General features: G+C 47.4%; 13 non-coding genes across 13 annotated transcripts; all 13 read right to left on the bottom strand.

The window, feature by feature from the left end:
* Positions 1–315: 315 nt before the first annotated feature.
* Positions 316–389, bottom strand: trnai-aau. The gene has a single exon. It is a non-coding gene; the product is annotated as a tRNA-Ile (tRNA).
* A 1,414-nt stretch (positions 390–1,803) lies between these two features.
* On the bottom strand, positions 1,804–1,876 carry trnav-uac. Its single transcript has one exon. It is a non-coding gene; the product is annotated as a tRNA-Val (tRNA).
* Positions 1,877–3,968: 2,092 nt separating this feature from the next.
* Positions 3,969–4,041, bottom strand: trnav-uac. The gene has a single exon. It is a non-coding gene; the product is annotated as a tRNA-Val (tRNA).
* A 603-nt stretch (positions 4,042–4,644) lies between these two features.
* Positions 4,645–4,719, bottom strand: trnai-aau. Its single transcript has one exon. It is a non-coding gene; the product is annotated as a tRNA-Ile (tRNA).
* Positions 4,720–6,139: 1,420 nt separating this feature from the next.
* On the bottom strand, positions 6,140–6,213 carry trnav-uac. Its single transcript has one exon. It is a non-coding gene; the product is annotated as a tRNA-Val (tRNA).
* A 714-nt stretch (positions 6,214–6,927) lies between these two features.
* On the bottom strand, positions 6,928–7,001 carry trnai-aau. Its single transcript has one exon. It is a non-coding gene; the product is annotated as a tRNA-Ile (tRNA).
* A 1,417-nt stretch (positions 7,002–8,418) lies between these two features.
* On the bottom strand, positions 8,419–8,493 carry trnav-uac. The gene has a single exon. It is a non-coding gene; the product is annotated as a tRNA-Val (tRNA).
* Positions 8,494–10,688: 2,195 nt separating this feature from the next.
* On the bottom strand, positions 10,689–10,760 carry trnav-uac. Its single transcript has one exon. It is a non-coding gene; the product is annotated as a tRNA-Val (tRNA).
* Positions 10,761–12,962: 2,202 nt separating this feature from the next.
* trnav-uac lies at positions 12,963–13,039 on the bottom strand. Its single transcript has one exon. It is a non-coding gene; the product is annotated as a tRNA-Val (tRNA).
* A 2,208-nt stretch (positions 13,040–15,247) lies between these two features.
* trnav-uac lies at positions 15,248–15,321 on the bottom strand. Its single transcript has one exon. It is a non-coding gene; the product is annotated as a tRNA-Val (tRNA).
* Positions 15,322–16,035: 714 nt separating this feature from the next.
* trnai-aau lies at positions 16,036–16,107 on the bottom strand. Its single transcript has one exon. It is a non-coding gene; the product is annotated as a tRNA-Ile (tRNA).
* A 1,417-nt stretch (positions 16,108–17,524) lies between these two features.
* On the bottom strand, positions 17,525–17,597 carry trnav-uac. Its single transcript has one exon. It is a non-coding gene; the product is annotated as a tRNA-Val (tRNA).
* A 712-nt stretch (positions 17,598–18,309) lies between these two features.
* Positions 18,310–18,383, bottom strand: trnai-aau. The gene has a single exon. It is a non-coding gene; the product is annotated as a tRNA-Ile (tRNA).
* Positions 18,384–19,413: the final 1,030 nt, after the last annotated feature.

Genomic DNA, 19,413 nt, shown 5'->3' with positions numbered 1-19,413 from the left:
ATTGTTCTTGGAGGGTGAGTGTATCAAGATTCTATGGCTGTGAAGGGCGGTGTGCTCCTGCCTGGAGATCTTAGCAACTGCTTTCGCAGAGAGGGGAATTAGCTCAAATGGTAGAGCGCTCGCTTAGCATGCGAGAGTTAGTGGGATCGATGCCCGCGTTCTCCAGCGTGGCTTGGTCTGCACACGTCCCTTCGCGCAAAATTGACTGACCGGTGTCTTTTGCGCACTTGCGATTGACCCGCTGCACAGCCTTCCAGCGACGCTTGCTAGTTGAAGTCCCCTTGCAGGCAGCGCAGCCTAAGGCAAAATCAAACGTGGCCTGTATGGGGATCGAACCCGCGACCTTGGCGTTATTAGCACCACGCTCTAACCAGCTGAGCTAACCGGCCAAATCTTGCACACACCTGCTCCCAGGTGTGGCAGAGCAAGACCATTTTGACTGTTGTTTTTTTTGGCCAGACAGATAAAGCATCGCTCTGAAGATGCCTGCAAGGGCATTGCAGCGAGCATCTCAGCTTGAGCGAGACCTGATGGCATTGAACCTAGGCTGCTAAAGCTGTGTGCGGAGCGACTGTGTGAATTTCTTCAGCACATCTTTAGTCTGAGCTGCAGCCTGAAGAGAGTCTCAGTTATGTGGAAAACATCTTGAGTGGTTCCTGTCCCCAAGAAAAGGCAACCAATATCACTAAATGATTATCGACCTGGTGCACTGACATCCCACTTAGTGAAGACATTTGAAAAGCAGCTAATGCTAGCTCATCTGAAACCTCTGGTCAGAACAGCTCTTGACCCTCTGCAGTTTGCATATCAGGATGCCAATGGAGTGGATGACTGCTGGACAGAAATTACTCTCACCTGGACACAAAAGGCAGCATTGTGAGGATCATGTTCTTCGTTTTCTCCAGTGCGTTCAACTCTGTGCAGGCCGCGCTTTTAGGGAACAAGCTTTGGCTGATGCAGGTGGATCAATCTGTCATCTCACGGGTATTGGACTATCTTACTGGACGACGTCAGTGTGTGTGACTGCAGGCCTGTGTCTGAGACAAGGCAGTGTGCAGTGTTGGGGCATCCCAGGGGACTGCTAGCCCAATTCCTGTTCAAGCTGTACACTTCTGACTTCAGGTATAACACAGAGTCATGTCATCTGCAAACATTGTCTGATGACACGGTAAGGAAAGGCACAATCAGTGACAGACTGTTACAGCTGCGCTGTGTTAAAGAGCCCCATGTAAGACCTTTTCTACCCATTGCTATATGGCTCTACAATGAGACTCCATGCTGCAGACATGGTACTGACCTCCTGCTGTCCGACCTGTGCTGAATCACATCACGATATCACCTCTCTTGTTAATGCACGCCATGCAATATGTCATAACAGCTGGTGTAATGTCACTCTCACTGCACACGTTAGACTGTAAGTACTGCTAATGATTTCCTAGTTATGTTTATACTCATTGGGTTATGAACCTCCTCATACCACTTAGTGCAATACTTGCTCTCATGTAAGTACAACAAATCTGTCTTATTTTCTGTGTAAATGTGCAAATAGATGTATTTTTATTCCCATTCTCTCATAATTTACTCTAACATATGTTTAATTTCATATTTCTCCCTAATTCATGTCTGTTTTTATTTCTGCCTATTACATGTAAGTTTATGGGGAATTATATGACTCGCTACTGTCCCACTAAAATTTCCCTTCAGGGTCAGGAAAGTTTTATCGATCTACATCTCCACCTTGCTGCGAACTAAACCAAATCAAAGCCATACAAGCCGCGTGCAGAAAGCAGCCGCTGGCGGACATGTTTCTGCCCGGGATCGAACCGGGGGCCTTTCGCGTGTAAGGCGAACGTGATAACCTCTACACCACAGAAACTCGTGATACAAGAGTCTGTCTCTGAGCAGCAGTTTTTGTTAGACGTAGCTATCGCCGCTCCAGTGAAAATCAACCTGCATTGACTTTAGCGGATGCAGCCACGTTCTTTTTCAGGCTTTGGTGGTATAGTGGTAAGCATAGCTGCCTTCCAAGCAGTTGACCCGGGTTCGATTCTCGGCCAACGCATCGGCTTTAGCGTGCCTGGGAAAATGCGCTGTGGACAAACCTTCTGCGGGAAAGTTGCAGGTACTGTCTGCTATATTAACCAGGAAATCTACACGTCCATGACTTTTTAATCATGGCCACTCCCAAGAATTTGAAGCTGTTCACCGTTTCCACTGTTGTTGCACCGTGAAAGCCGAGTGGTGCTAGAAAGTGTTCTGCATATTCCCACTATTATTGTTCTTGGAGGGTGAGTGTATCAAGATTCTATGGCTGTGAAGGGCGGTGTGCTCCTGCATGGAGATCTTAGCAACTGCTTTCGTAGAGAGGGGAATTAGCTCAAATGGTAGTACTTGCGATTGACCCGCTGCACAGCCTTCCAGCGACGCTTGCTAGTTGAAGTCCCCTTGCAGGCAGCGCAGCCTAAGGCAAAATCAAACGTGGCCTGTATGGGGATCGAACCCGCGACCATGGCGTTATTACCACCACGCTCTAACAAGCTGAGCTAAACGGCCAAATCTTGCACACACCTGCTCCCAGGTGTGGCAGAGCAAGACCATTTTGACTGTTGTTTTTGGCCAGACAGATAAAGCATTGCTCTGAAGATGCCTGCAAGGGCATTGCAGCGAGCATCTCAGCTTGAGCGAGACCTGATGGCATTGAACCTAGGCTGCTAAAGCTGTGTGCGGAGCAACTGTGTGAATTTCTTCAGCACATCTTTAGTCTGAGCTGCAGCCTGAAGAGAGTCTCAGTTATGTGGAAAACATCTTGAGTGGTTCCTGTCCCCAAGAAAAGGCAACCAATATCACTAAATGATTATCGACCTGGTGCACTGACATCCCACTTAGTGAAGACATTTGAAAAGCAGCTAATGCTAGCTCATCTGAAACCTCTGGTCAGAACAGCTCTTGACCCTCTACAGTTTGCATATCAGGATGCCAATGGAGTGGATGACTGCTGGACAGAAATTACTCTCACCTGGACACAAAAGGCAGCATTGTGAGGATCACGTTCTTCGTTTTCTCCAGTGCGTTCAACTCTGTGCAGGCCGCGCTTTTAGGGAACAAGCTTTGGCTGATGCAGGTGGATCAATCTGTCATCTCACAGGTATTGGACTATCTTACTGGACAACGTCAGTGTGTGTGACTGCAGGGCTGTGTTTGAGACAAGGCAGTGTGCAGTGTTGGGGCATCCCAGGGGACTGCTAGCCCAATTCCTGTTCAAGCTGTACACTTCTGACTTCAGGTATAACACAGAGTCATGTCATCTGCAAACATTGTCTGATGACACGGTAAGGAAAGGCACAATCAGTGACAGACTGTTACAGCTGCGCTGTGTTAAAGAGCCCCATGTAAGACCTTTTCTACCCATTGCTATATGGCTCTACAATGAGACTCCATGCTGCAGACATGGTACTGACCTCCTGCTGTCCGACCTGTGCTGAATCACATCACGATATCACCTCTCTTGTTAATGCACGCCATGCAATATGTCATAACAGCTGGTGTAATGTCACTCTCACTGCACACGTTAGACTGTAAGTACTGCTAATGATTTCCTAGTTATGTTTATACTCATTGGGTTATGAACCTCCTCATACCACTTAGTGCAATACTTGCTCTCATGTAAGTACAACAAATCTGTCTTATTTTCTGTGTAAATGTGCAAATAGATGTATTTTTATTCCCATTCTCTCATAATTTACTCTAACATATGTTTAATTTCATATTTCTCCCTAATTCATGTCTGTTTTTATTTCTGCCTATTACATGTAAGTTTATGGGGAATTATATGACTCGCTACTGTCCCACTAAAATTTCCCTTCAGGGTCAGGAAAGTTTTATCGATCTACATCTCCACCTTGCTGCGAACTAAACCAAATCAAAGCCATACAAGCCGCGTGCAGAAAGCAGCCGCTGGCGGACAGACGTGTTTCTGCCCGGGATCGAACCGGGGGCCTTTCGCGTGTAAGGCGAACGTGATAACCTCTACACCACAGAAACTCGTGATACAAGAGTCTGTCTCTGATCAGCAGTTTTTGTTAGACGTAGCTATCGCCGCTCAAGTGAAAATCAACCTGCATTGACTTTAGCGGATGCAGCCACGTTCTTTTTCAGGCGTTGGTGGTATAGTGGTAAGCATAGCTGCCTTCCAAGCAGTTGACCCGGGTTCGATTCTCAGCCAACGCATCGGCTTTAGCGTGCCTGGGAAAATGCGCTGTGGACAAACCTTCTGCGGGAAAGTTGCAGGTACTGTCTGCTATATTAACCAGGAAATCTACACGTCCATGACTTTTTAATCATGGCCACTCCCAAGAATTTGAAGCTGTTCACCGTTTCCACTGTTGTTGCACCGTGAAAGCCGAGTGGTGCTAGAAAGTGTTCTGCATATTCCCACTATTATTGTTCTTGGAGGGTGAGTGTATCAAGATTCTATGGCTGTGAAGGGCGGTGTGCTCCTGCATGGAGATCTTAGCAACTGCTTTCGTAGAGAGGGCAATTAGCTCAAATGGTAGTACTTGCGATTGACCCGCTGCACAGCCTTCCAGCGACGCTTGCTAGTTGAAGTCCCCTTGCAGGCAGCGCAGCCTAAGGCAAAATCAAACGTGGCCTGTATGGGGATCGAACCCGCGACCATGGCGTTATTACCACCACGCTCTAACCAAGCTGAGCTAACCGGCCAAATCTTGCACACACCTGCTCCCAGGTGTGGCAGAGCAAGACCATTTTGACTGTTGTTTTTTGGCCAGACAGATAAAGCATCGCTCTGAAGATGCCTGCAAGGGCATTGCAGCGAGCATCTCAGCTTGAGCGAGACCTGATGGCATTGAACCTAGGCTGCTAAAGCTGTGTGCGGAGCAACTGTGTGAATTTCTTCAGCACATCTTTAGTCTGAGCTGCAGCCTGAAGAGAGTCTCAGTTATGTGGAAAACATCTTGAGTGGTTCCTGTCCCCAAGAAAAGGCAACCAATATCACTAAATGATTATCGACCTGGTGCACTGACATCCCACTTAGTGAAGACATTTGAAAAGCAGCTAATGCTAGCTCATCTGAAACCTCTGGTCAGAACAGCTCTTGACCCTCTACAGTTTGCATATCAGGATGCCAATGGAGTGGATGACTGCTGGACAGAAATTACTCTCACCTGGACACAAAAGGCAGCATTGTGAGGATCACGTTCTTCGTTTTCTCCAGTGCGTTCAACTCTGTGCAGGCCGCGCTTTTAGGGAACAAGCTTTGGCTGATGCAGGTGGATCAATCTGTCATCTCACAGGTATTGGACTATCTTACTGGACAACGTCAGTGTGTGTGACTGCAGGGCTGTGTTTGAGACAAGGCAGTGTGCAGTGTTGGGGCATCCCAGGGGACTGCTAGCCCAATTCCTGTTCAAGCTGTACACTTCTGACTTCAGGTATAACACAGAGTCATGTCATCTGCAAACATTGTCTGATGACACGGTAAGGAAAGGCACAATCAGTGACAGACTGTTACAGCTGCGCTGTGTTAAAGAGCCCCATGTAAGACCTTTTCTACCCATTGCTATATGGCTCTACAATGAGACTCCATGCTGCAGACATGGTACTGACCTCCTGCTGTCCGTCCTGTGCTGAATCACATCACGATATCACCTCTCTTGTTAATGCATGCCATGCAATATGTCATAACAGCTGTTGTAATGTTACTCTCACTGCACACTTTAGACTGTAAGTACTGCTAATGATTTCCTAGTTATGTTTATACTCATTGGGTTGTGAACCTCCTCATACCACTTAGTGCAATACTTGCTCTCATGTAAGTACAACAAATCTGTCTTATTTTCTGTGTAAATGTGCAAATAGATGTATTTTTATTCCCATTCTCTCATAATTTACTCTAACATATGTTTAATTTCATATTTCTCCCTAAATCATGTCTGTTTTTATTTCTGCCTATTACATGTAAGTTTATGGGGAATTATTATGACTCGCTAATGTCCCACTAAAATTTCCCTTCAGGGTCAGTAAAGTTTTATCGATCTACATCTCCACCTTGCCGCGAACTAAACCAAATCAAAGCCATACAAGCCGCGTGCAGAAAGCAGCTGCTGGCGGACACAGGACGTGTTTCTGCCCGGGATTCGAACCGGGGTCCTTTCGCGTGTAAGGCGAACGTGATAACCTCTACACCACAGAAACTCGTGATACAAGAGTCTGTCTCTGATCAGCAGTTTTTGTTAGACGTAGCTATCGCTGCTCAAATGAAAATCAACCTGCATTGACTTTAGCGGATGCAGCCACGTTCTTTTTCAGGCGTTGGTGGTATAGTGGTAAGCATAGCTGCCTTCCAAGCAGTTGACCTGGGTTCGATTCCCAGCCAACGCATCGGCTTTAGTGTGCCTGGGGAAATGCGCTGTGGACAAACTTTCCGCGGGAAAGTTGCAGGTACTGTCTGCTATATTAACCAGGAAATCTACATGTCCATGACTTTTTAATCATGGCCACTCCCAAGAATTTGAAGCTATTGACCGTTTCCACTGTTGTTGCACCGTGAAAGCCGAGTGGTGCTAGAAAGTGTTCTGCATATTCCCACTATTATTGTTCTTGGAGGGTGAGTGTATCAAGATTCTATGGCTGTGAAGGGCGGTGTGCTCCTGCCTGGAGATCTTAGCAACTGCTTTCGCAGAGAGGGGAAGTTAGCTCAAATGGTAGAGCGCTCGCTTAGCATGCGAGCGGTAGTGGGATCGATGCCCGCGTTCTCCAGCGTGGCTTGGTCTGCACATGTCCCTTCGCGCAAATTGACTGACCGGTGTCTTTTGCGCACTTGCGATTGACCCGCTGCACAGCCTTCCAGCGACGCTTGCCTAGTTGAAGTCCCCTTGCAGGCAGCGCAGCCTAAGGCAAAATCAAACGTGGCCCGTACGGGAATCGAACCCGCAACCTTGGCGTTATTAGCACCACGCTCTAACCAACTGAGCTAACCGGCCAAATCTTGCACGCACCTGCTCCCAGGTGTGGCAGAGCAAGACCATTTCGACTGTTTTTTTTTTGGCCAGACAGATAAAGCATCGCTCTGAAGATGCCTGCAAGGGCATTGCAGGGAGCATCTCAGCTTGAGCGAGACCTGATGGCATTGAACCTAGGCTGCTAAAGCTGTGTGCGGAGCGACTGTGTGAATTTCTTCAGCACATCTTTAGTCTGAGCTGCAGCCTGAAGAGAGTCTCAGTTATGTGGAAAACATCTTGAGTGGTTCCTGTCCCCAAGAAAAGGCAACCAATATCACTAAATGATTATCGACCTGGTGCACTGACATCCCACTTAGTGAAGACATTTGAAAAGCAGCTAATGCTAGCTCATCTGAAACCTCTGGTCAGAACAGCTCTTGACCCTCTGCAGTTTGCATATCAGGATGCCAATGGAGTGGATGACTGCTGGACAGAAATTACTCTCACCTGGACACAAATGGCAGCATTGTGAGGATCACGTTCTTCGTTTTCTCCAGTGCGTTCAACTCTGTGCAGGCCGCGCTTTTAGGGAACAAGCTTTGGCTGATGCAGGTGGATCAATCTGTCATCTCACGGGTATTGGACTATCTTACTGGACGAACGTCAGTGTGTGTGACTGCAGGGCTGTGTCTGAGACAAGGCAGTGTGCAGTGTTGGGGCATCCCAGGGGACTGCTAGCCCAATTCCTGTTCAAGCTGTACACTTCTGACTTCAGGTATAACACAGAGTCATGTCATCTGCAAACATTGTCTGATGACACGGTAAGGAAAGGCACAATCAGTGACAGACTGTTACAGCTGCGCTGTGTTAAAGAGCCCCATGTAAGACCTTTTCTACCCATTGCTATATGCTCTACAATGAGACTCCATGCTGCAGACATGGTACTGACCTCCTGCTGTCCGACCTGTGCTGAATCACATCACGATATCACCTCTCTTGTTAATGCACGCCATGCAATATGTCATAACAGCTGGTGTAATGTCACTCTCACTGCACACTTTAGACTGTAAGTACTGCTATGATTTCCTAGTTATGTTTATACTCATTGGGTTGTGAACCTCCTCATACCACTTAGTGCAATACTTGCTCTCATGTAAGTACAACAAATCTGTCTTATTTTCTGTGTAAATGTGCAAATAGATGTATTTTTATTCCCATTCTCTCATAATTTACTCTAACATATGTTTAATTTCATATTTCTCCCTAATCATGTCATGTTTTATTTCTGCTTATTACATGTAAGTTTATGGGGAATTATTTGACTCGCTACTGTCCCAGTAAAATTTCCCATCAGGGTCAGTAAAGTTTTATCGATCTACATCTCCACCTTGCCGCGAACTAAACCAAATCAAAGCCATACAAGCCGCGTGCAGAAAGCAGCTGCTGGCGGACACGGACGTGTTTCTGCCCGGGATTCGAACCGGGGGTCCTTTCGTGTGTAAGGCGAACGTGATAACCTCTACACCACAGAAACTCGTGATACAAGAGTCTGTCTCTGATCAGCAGTTTTTGTTAGACGTAGCTATCGCCTGCTCAAAGTGAAAATCAACCTGCATTGACTTTAGCGGATGCAGCCACGTTCTTTTCAGGCGTTGGTGGTATAGTGGTAAGCATAGCTGCCTTCCAAGCAGTTGACCTGGGTTCGATTCCCAGCCAACGCATCGGCTTTAGTGTGCCTGGGGAAATGCGCTGTGGACAAACCTCCTGCGGGAAAGTTGCAGGTACTGTCTGCTATATTAACCAGGAAATCTACGTGTCCATGACTTTTTAATCATGGCCACTCCAAGAATTTGAAAGCTATTGACCGTTTCCACTGTTGTTGCACCGTGAAGCCGAGTGGTGCTAGAAGTGTTCTGCATATTCCCACTATTATTGTTCTTGGAGGGTGAGTGTATCAAGATTCTATGGCTGGTGAAGGGCGGTGTGCTCCTGCCTGGAGATCTTAGCAACTGCTTTCGTAGAGAGGGAATTAGCTCAAATGGTAGAGCGCTCGCTTAGCATGCGAGAGGTAGTGGGATCGATACCCGCGTTCTCCAGCGTGGCTTGGTCTGCACACGTCCCTTCGCGCAAAATTGACTGACCGGTGTCTTTTGCGCACTTGCGATTGACACCGCTGCACAGCCTTCCAGCGACGCTTGCCTAGTTGAAGTCCCCTTGCAGGCAGCGCAGCCTAAGGCAAAATCAAACGTGGCCCTGTATGGGGATCGATCCCGGGACCTTGGCGTTATTAGCACCAACGCTCTAACCGGCCAAATCTTGCACACACCTGCTCCCAGGTGTGGCAGAGCAAGACCATTTTGACTGTTGTTTTGGCCAGACAGATAAAAGCATCGCTCTGAAGATGCCTGCAAGGGCATTGCAGCGAGCATCTCAGCTTGAGCGAGACCTGATGGCATTGAACCTAGGCTGCTAAAGCTGTGTGCGGAGCGACTGTGTGAATTTCTTCAGCACAATCTTTAGTCTGAGCTGCAGCCTGAAGAGTCTCAGTTATGTGGAAAACATCTTGAGTGGTTCCTGTCCCCAAGAAAAAGCAACCAATATCACTAAATGATTATCGACCTGGTGCACTGACATTCCACTTAGTGAAGACATTTGAAAAGCAGCTAATGCTAGCTCATCTGAAACCTCTGGTCAGAACAGCTCTTGACCCTCTGCAGTTTGCATATCAGGATGCCAATGGAGTGGATGACTGCTGGACAGAAATTACTCTCACCTGGACACAAAAGGCAGCATTGTGAGGATCACGTTCTTCCGTTTTCTCCAGTGCGTTCAACTCTGTGCAGGCCGCGCTTTTAGGGAACAAGCTTTGGCTGATGCAGGTGGATCAATCTGTCCATCTAACGGGTATTGGATTATCTTACTGGACGACGTCAGTGTGTGTGACTGCAGGGCTGTGTCTGAGACAAGGCAGTGTGCAGTGTTGGGGCATCCCAGGGGACTGCTAGCCCAATTCCTGTTCAAGCTGTACACTTCTGACTTCAGGTATAAACACAGAGTCATGTCATCTGCAAACATTGTCTGATGACACGGTAAGGAAAGGCACAATCAGTGACAGACTGTTACAGCTGCGCTGTGTTAAAGAGCCCCATGTAAGACCTTTTCTACCCATTGCTATATGGCTCTACAATGAGACTCCATGCTGCAGACATGGTACTGACCTCCTGCTGTCCGACCTGTGCTGAATCACATCACGATATCACCTCTCTTGTTAATGCACGCCATGCAATATGTCATAACAGCTGGTGTAATGTCACTATCACTGCACACTTTAGACTGTAAGTACTGCTAATGATTCCTAGTTATGTTTATACACATTGGGTTGTGAACCTCCTCATACCACTTAGTGCAATACTTGCTCTCATGTAAGTACAACAAATCTGTCTTATTTTCTGTGTAAATGTGCAAATAGATGTATTTTTATTCCCATTCTCTCATAATTTACTCTAACATATGTTTAATTTCATATTTCTCCCTAAATCATGTCTGTTTTTATTTCTGCTTATTACATGTAAGTTTATGGGGAATTATTTGACTCGCTACTGTCCCAGTAAAATTTCCCTTCAGGGTCAGTAAAGTTTTATCGATCTACATCTCCACCTTGCCGCGAACTAAACCAAATCAAAGCCATACAAGCCGCGTACAGAAAGCAGCTGCTGGCGGACACGGACGTGTTTCTGCCCGGATTGAACCGGGGGCCTTTCGCGTGTAAGGCGAACGTGATAACCTCTACACCACAGAAACTCGTGACACAGAGTCTTTCTCTGATCAGCAGTTTTTGTTAGACGTAGCTATCGCCGCTCAATGAAAATCAACCTGCATTGACTTTAGCGGATGCAGCCACGTTCTTTTTCAGGCGTTGGTGGTATAGTGGTAAGCATAGCTGCCTTCCAAGCAGTTGACCTGGGTTCGATTCCCAGCCAACGCATCGGCTTTAGTGTGCCTGGGGAAATGCGCTGTGGACAAACCTTCTGCGGGAAAGTTGCAGTACTGTCTGCTATATTAACCAGAGAAATCTACATGTCCATGACTTTTTAATCATGGCCACTGCCCAAGATTTGAAGCTATTGACCGTTTCCACTGTTTTGCATCCATGAAAGCCGAGTGTGCTAGAAGTGTTCTGCATATTCCACTATTATTGTTCTTGGAGGGTGAGTGTATCAAGATTCTATGGCGTGAAGGGCGGTGTGCTCCTGCCTGGAGATCTTAGCAACTGCTTTCGTAGAGAGGGGAATTAGCTCAATGGTAGAGCGCTCGCTTAGCATGCGAGAGTAGTGGGATCGATGCCCGCGTTCTCCAGCGTGGCTTGGTCTGCACACGTCCCTTCGCGCAAAATTGACTGACCGTGTCTTTTGCGCACTTGCGATTGACCCGCTGCACAGCCTTCCAGCGACGCTTGCTAGTTGAAGTCCCCTTGCAGGCAGCGCAGCCTAAGGCAAAATCAAACGTGGCCCGTACGGGGATCGATCCCGCGACCTTGGCGGTTATTAGCACCAGCGCTAACCAACTGAGGCTAACCGCCAAATCTAGCACAGCACCTGCTCCCAGGTGTGGCAGAGCAAGACCATTTTGACTGTTGTTTTTGGCCAGACAGATAAGCATCGCTCTGAAGATGCCTGCAAGGGCATTGCAGCGAGCATCTCAGCTTGAGCGAGACCTGATGGCATTGAACCTAGGCTGCTAAAGCTGTGTGCGGAGCGACTGTGTGAATTTCTTCAGCACATCTTTAGTCTGAGCTGCAGCCTGAAGAGAGTCTCAGTTATGTGGAAAACATCTTGAGTGGTTCCTGTCCCCAGAAAAGGCAACCAATATCACTAAATGATTATCGACCTGGTGCACTGACATTCCCACTTAGTGAAGACATTTGAAAAGCAGCTAATGCTAGCTCATCTGAAACCTCTGGTCAGAACAGCTCTTGACCCTCTGCAGTTTGCATATCAGGATGCCAATGGAGTGGATGACTGCTGGACAGAAATTACTCTCACCTGGACACAAAAGGCAGCATTGTGAGGATCACGTGTCTTCGTTTTCTCCAGTGCGTTTCAACTCTGTGCAGGCCGCGCTTTTAGGGAACAAGCTTTGGCTGATGCAGGTGGATCAATCTGTCATCTAACGGGTATTGGATTATCTTACTGGACGACGTCAGTGTGTGTGACTGCAGGGCTGTGTCTGAGACAAGGCAGTGTGCAGTGTTGGGGCATCCCAGGGGACTGCTAGCCCAATTCCTGTTCAAGGCTGTACACTTCTGACTTCAGGTATAACACAGAGTCATGTCATCTGCAAACATTGTCTGATGACACGGTAAGGAAAGGCACAATCAGTGACAGACTGTTACAGCTGCGCTGTGTTAAAGAGCCCCATGTAAGACCTTTTCTACCCATTGCTATATGGCTCTACAATGAGACTCCATGCTGCAGACATGGTACTGACCTCCTGCTGTCCGGACCTGTGCTGAATCACATCACGATATCACCTCTCTTGTTAATGCACGCCATGCAATATGTCATAACAGCTGGTGTAATGTCACTATCACTGCACACTTTAGACTGTAAGTACTGCTAATGATTTTCCTAGTTATGTTTATACTACATTGGGTTGTGAACCTCCTCATACCACTTAGTGCAATACTTGCTCTCATGTAAGTACAACAAATCTGTCTTATTTTCTGTGTAAATGTGCAAATAGATGTATTTTTATTCCCATTCTCTCATAATTTACTCTAACATATGTTTAATTTCATATTTCTCCCTAATTCATGTCTGTTTTTATTTCTGCTTATTACATGTAAGTTTATGGGGAATTATTTGACTCGCTACTGTCCCAGTAAAATTTCCCTTCAGGGTCAGTAAAGTTTTATCGATCTACATCTCCAACCTTGCCGCGAACTAAACCAAATCAAAGCCATACAAGCCGCGTGCAGAAAGCAGCTGCTGGCGGACACGGACGTGTTTCTGCCCGGGATTCGAACCGGGGGGCCTTTCGCGTGTGTAAGGCGAACGTGATAACCTCTACACCACAGAAACTCGTGATACAAGAGTCTGTCTCTGATCAGCAGTTTTTGTTAGACGTAGCTATCGCCGCTCAAAGTGAAAATCAACCTGCATTGACTTTAGCGGATGCAGCCACGTTCTTTTTCAGGCGTTGGTGGTATAGTGGTAAGCATAGCTGCCTTCCAAGCAGTTGACCTGGGTTCGATTCCCAGCCAACGTATCGGCTTTAGTGTGCCTTGGGGAAATGCGCTGTGGACAAACCTTCCGCGGGAAAGTTGCAGGTACTGTCTGCTATATTAACCAGGAAATCTACATGTCCATGACTTTTTAATCATGGCCATCCCAAGAATTTGAAGCTATTGACCGTTTCCACTGTTGTTGCACCGTGAAAGCCGAGTGGTGCTAGAAAGTGTTCTGCATATTCCCACTATTATTGTTCTTGGAGGGTGAGTGTATCAAGATTCTATGGCTGTGAAGGGCGGTGTGCTCCTGCCTGGAGATCTTAGCAACTGCTTTCGCAGAGAGGGGAATTAGCTCAAATGGTAGAGCGCTCGCTTAGCATGCGAGAGTTAGTGGGATCGATGCCCGCGTTCTCCAGCGTGGCTTGGTCTGCACACGTCCCTTCGCGCAAAATTGACTGACCGGTGTCTTTGCGCACTTGCGATTGACCCGCTGCACAGCCTTCCAGCGACGCTTGCTAGTTGAAGGTCCCCTTGCAGGCAGCGCAGCCTAAGGCAAAATCAAACGTGGCCTGTATGGGGATCGAACACCGCGACCTTGGCGTTATTAGCACCACGCTCTAACCAGCTGAGGCTATCCGGCCAAATCTTGCACACACCCTGCTCCCAGGTGTGGCAGAGCAAGACCATTTTGACTGTTGTTTTTGGCCAGACAGATAAAGCATCGCTCTGAAGATGCCTGCAAGGGCATTGCAGCGAGCATCTCAGCTTGAGCGAGACCTGATGGCATTGAACCTAGGCTGCTAAAGCTGTGTGCGGAGCGACTGTGTGAATTTCTTCAGCACATCTTTAGTCTGAGCTGCAGCCTGAAGAGAGTCTCAGTTATGTGGCAAACATCTTGAGTGGTTCCTGTCCCCAAGAAAAGGCAACCAATATCACTAAATGATTATCGACCTGGTGCACTGACATCCCACTTAGTGAAGACATTTGAAAAGCAGCTAATGCTAGCTCATCTGAAACCTCTGGTCAGAACAGCTCTTGACCCTCTGCAGTTTGCATATCAGGATGCCAATGGAGTGGATGACTGCTGGACAGAAATTACTCTCACCTGGACACAAAAGGCAGCATTGTGAGGATCACGTTCTTCGTTTTCTCCAGTGCGTTCAACTCTGTGCAGGCCGCGCTTTTAGGGAACAAGCTTTGGCTGATGCAGGTGGATCAATCTGTCATCTAACGGGTATTGGATATCTTACTGGACGACGTCAGTGTGTGTGACTGCAGGGCTGTGTCTGAGACAAGGCAGTGTGCAGTGTTGGGGCATCCCAGGGGACTGCTAGCCCAATTCCTGTTCAAGCTGTACACTTCTGACTTCAGGTATAACACAGAGTCATGTCATCTGCAAACATTGTCTGATGACACGGTAAGGAAAGGCACAATCAGTGACAGACTGTTACAGCTGCGCTGTGTTAAAGAGCCCCATGTAAGACCTTTTCTACCCATTGCTATATGGCTCTACAATGAGACTCCATGCTGCAGACATGGTACTGACCTCCTGCTAGTCCGACCTGTGCTGAATCACATCACGATATCACCTCTCTTGTTAATGCACGCCATGCAATATGTCATAACAGCTGGTGTAATGTCACTATCACTGCACACTTTAGACTGTAAGTACTGCTAATGATTTCCTAGTTATGTTTATACACATTGGGTTGTGAACCTCCTCATACCACTTAGTGCAATACTTGCTCTCATGTAAGTACAACAAATCTGTCTTATTTTCTGTGTAAATGTGCAAATAGATGTATTTTTATTCCTATTCTCTCATAATTTACTCTAACATATGTTTAATTTCATATTTCTCCCTAAATCATGTCTGTTTTTATTTCTGCTTATTACATGTAAGTTTATGGGGAATTATTTGACTCGCTACTGTCCCAGTAAAATTTCCCTTCAGGGTCAGTAAAGTTTTATCGATCTACATCTCCACCTTGCCGCGAACTAAACCAAATCAAAGCCATACAAGCCGCGTACAGAAAGCAGCTGCTGGCGGACACGGACGTGTTTCTGCCCGGGATTGAACCGGGGGCCTTTCGCGTGTAAGGCGAACAGTGATAACCTCTACACCACAGAAACTCGTGATGCAAGAGTCTGTCTCTGATCAGCAGTTTTTGTTAGACGTAGCTATCGCCGCTCAAGTGAAAATCAACCTGCATTGACTTTAGCGGATGCAGCCACGTTCTTTTTCAGGCGTTGGTGGTATAGTGGTAAGCATAGCTGCCTTCCAAGCAGTTGACCTGGGTTCGATTCCCAGCCAACGCATCGGCTTTAGTGTGCCTGGGGAAATGCGCTGTGGACAAACCTTCTGCGTGAAAGTTGCAGGTACTGTCTGCTATATTAACCAGGAAATCTACATGTCCATGACTTTTTAATCATGGCCACTCCCAAGAATTTGAAGCTATTGACCGTTTCCACTGTTGTTGCACCGTGAAAGCCGAGTGGTGCTAGAAAGTGTTCTGCATATTCCCACTATTATTGTTCTTGGAGGGTGAGTGTATCAAGATTCTATGGCTGTGAAGGGCGGTGTGCTCCTGCCTGGAGATCTTAGCAACTGCTTTCGTAGAGAGGGGCAATTAGCTCAAATGGTAGAGCGCTCGCTTAGCATGCGAGAGGTAGTGGGATCGATGCCCGCGTTCTCCAGCGTGGCTTGGTCTGCACACGTCCCTTCGCGCAAAATTGACTGACCGGTGTCTTTTGCGCACTTGCGATTGACCCGCTGCACAGCCTTCCAGCGACGCTTGCTAGTTGAAGTCCCCTTGCAGGCAGCGCAGCCTAAGGCAAAATCAAACGTGGCCTGTATGGGGATCGAACCCGCGACCTTGGCGTTATTAGCACCACGCTCTAACCACTGAGCTACCGGCCAAATCTTGCACACACCTGCTCCCAGGTGTGGCAGAGCAAGACCATTTTGACTGTTGTTTTTGGCCAGACAGATAAAGCATCGCTCTGAAGATGCCTGCAAGGGCATTGCAGCGAGCATCTCAGCTTGAGCGAGACCTGATGGCATTGAACCTAGGCTGCTAAAGCTGTGTGCGGAGCGACTGTGTGAATTTCTTCAGCACATCTTTAGTCTGAGCTGCAGCCTGAAGAGAGTCTCAGTTATGTGGCAAACATCTTGAGTGGTTCCTGTCCCCAAGAAAAGGCAACCAATATCACTAAATGATTATCGACCTGGTGCACTGACATCCCACTTAGTGAAGACATTTGAAAAGCAGCTAATGCTAGCTCATCTGAAACCTCTGGTCAGAACAGCTCTTGACCCTCTGCAGTTTGCATATCAGGATGCCAATGGAGTGGATGACTGCTGGACAGAAATTACTCTCACCTGGACACAAAAGGCAGCATTGTGAGGATCACGTTCTTCGTTTTCTCCAGTGCGTTCAACTCTGTGCAGGCCGCGCTTTTAGGGAACAAGCTTTGGCTGATGCAGGTGGATCAATCTGTCATCTCACGGGTATTGGACTATCTTACTGGACGACGTCAGTGTGTGTGACTGCAGGGCTGTGTCTGAGACAAGGCAGTGTGCAGTGTTGGGGCATCCCAGGGGACTGCTAGCCCAATTCCTGTTCAAGCTGTACACTTCTGACTTCAGGTATAACACAGAGTCATGTCATCTGCAAACATTGTCTGATGACACGGTAAGGAAAGGCACAATCAGTGACAGACTGTTACAGCTGCGCTGTGTTAAAGAGCCCCATGTAAGACCTTTTCTACCCATTGCTATATGGCTCTACAATGAGACTCCATGCTGCAGACATGGTACTGACCTCCTGCTGTCCGACCTGTGCTGAATCACATCACGATATCACCTCTCTTGTTAATGCACGCCATGCAATATGTCATAACAGCTGGTGTAATGTCACTATCACTGCACACTTTAGACTGTAATTACCTCTAATGATGTCCTAGTTATGTTTATACACATTGGGTTGTGAACCTCCTCATACCACTTAGTGCAATACTTGCTCTCATGTAAGTACAACAAATCTGTCTTATTTTCTGTGTAAATGTGCAAATAGATGTATTTTTATTCCCATTCTCTCATAATTTACTCTAACATATGTTTAATTTCATATTTCTCCCTAAATCATGTCAGTTTTTATTTCTGCTTATTACATGTAAGTTTATGGGGAATTATTTGACTCGCTAATGTCCCAGTAAAATTTCCCTTCAGGGTCAGTAAAGTTTTATCGATCTACATCTCCACCTTGCCGCGAACTAAACCAAATCAAAGCCATACAAGCCGCGTGCAGAAAGCAGCTGCTGGCAGACACGGACGTGTTTCTGCCCGGGATTGAACCGGGGGCCTTTCGCGTGTAAGGCGAACGTGATAACCTCTACACCACAGAAACTCGTGACACAAGAGTCTTTCTCTGATCAGCAGTTTTTGTTAGACGTAGCTATCGCCGCTCAATGAAAATCAACCTGCATTGACTTTAGCGGATGCAGCCACGTTCTTTTTCAGGCGTTGGTGGTATAGTGGTAAGCATAGCTGCCTTCCAAGCAGTTGACCCGGGTTCGATTCCCAGCCAACGCATCGGCTTTAGTCTGCCTGGGGAGAATGCGCTGTGGACAAACCTTCGCGGGAAAGTTGCAGGTACTGTCTGCTATATTAACCAGGAAATCTACATGTCCATGACTTTTTAATCATGGCCACTCCCAAGAATTTGAAGCTATTGACTGTTTCCACTGTTGTTGCACCGTGAAAGCCGAGTGGTGCTAGAAAGTGTTCTGCATATTCCCACTATTATTGTTCTTGGAGGGTGAGTGTATCAAGATTCTATGGCTGTGAAGGGCGGTGTGCTCCTGCCTGGAGATCTTAGCAACTGCTTTCGCAGAGAGGGGAATTAGCTCAAATGGTAGAGCGCTCGCTTAGCATGCGAGAGTTAGTGGGATCGATGCCCGCGTTCTCCAGCGTGGCTTGGTCTGCACATGTCCCTTCGCGCAAAATTGACTGACCGGTGTCTTTTGCGCACTTGCGATTGACCCGCTGCACAGCCTTCCAGCGACGCTTGCTAGTTGAAGTCCCCTTGCAGGCAGCGCAGCCTAAGGCAAAATCAAACGTGGCCTGTATGGGGATCGAACCCGCGACCTTGGCGTTATTAGCACCACGCTCTAACCAGCTGAGCTAACCGGCCAAATCTTGCACATCACCTTGCTCCCAGGTGTGGCAGAGCAAGACCATTTTGACTGTTGTTTTTTGGCCAGACAGATAAAGCATCGCTCTGAAGATGCCTGCAAGGGCATTGCAGCGAGCATCTCAGCTTGAGCGAGACCTGATGGCATTGAACCTAGGCTGCTAAAGCTGTGTGCGGAGCGACTGTGTGAATTTCTTCAGCACATCTTTAGTCTGAGCTGCAGCCTGAAGAGAGTCTCAGTTATGTGGAAAACATCTTGAGTGGTTCCTGTCCCCAAGAAAAGGCAACCAATATCACTAAATGATTATCGACCTGGTGCACTGACATCCCACTTAGTGAAGACATTTGAAAAGCAGCTAATGCTAGCTCATCTGAAACCTCTGGTCAGAACAGCTCTTGACCCTCTGCAGTTTGCATATCAGGATGCCAATGGAGTGGATGACTGCTGGACAGAAATTACTCTCACCTGGACACAAAAGGCAGCATTGTGAGGATCACGTTCTTCGTTTTCTCCAGTGCGTTCAACTCTGTGCAGGCCGCGCTTTTAGGGAACAAGCTTTGGCTGATGCAGGTGGATCAATCTGTCATCTCACGGGTACTTGGACTATCTTACTGGACGACGTCAGTGTGTGTGACTGCAGGGCTGTGTCTGAATCAAGGCAGTGTGCAGTGTTGGGGCATCCCAGGGGACTGCTAGCCCAATTCCTGTTCAAGCTGTACACTTCTGACTTCAGGTATAACACAGAGTCATGTCATCTGCAAACATTGTCTGATGACACGGTAAGGAAAGGCACAATCAGTGACAGACTGTTACAGCTGCGCTGTGTTAAAGAGCCCCATGTAAGACCTTTTCTACCCATTGCTATATGGCTCTACAATGAGACTCCATGCTGCAGACATGGTACTGACCTCCTGCTGTCCGACCTGTGCTGAATCACATCACGATATCACCTCTCTTGTTAATGCACGCCATGCAATATGTCATAACAGCTGGTGTAATGTCACTATCACTGCACACTTTAGACTGTAA

The sequence above is a fragment of the Pygocentrus nattereri genome, chromosome 16, assembly GCF_015220715.1.
Source record: "Pygocentrus nattereri isolate fPygNat1 chromosome 16, fPygNat1.pri, whole genome shotgun sequence".
Lineage (NCBI taxonomy): Eukaryota > Metazoa > Chordata > Actinopteri > Characiformes > Serrasalmidae > Pygocentrus > Pygocentrus nattereri.
The sequence above is the reverse complement of the archived record's forward strand: the minus strand, read 5'-3'. Positions and strand labels throughout refer to the sequence as shown.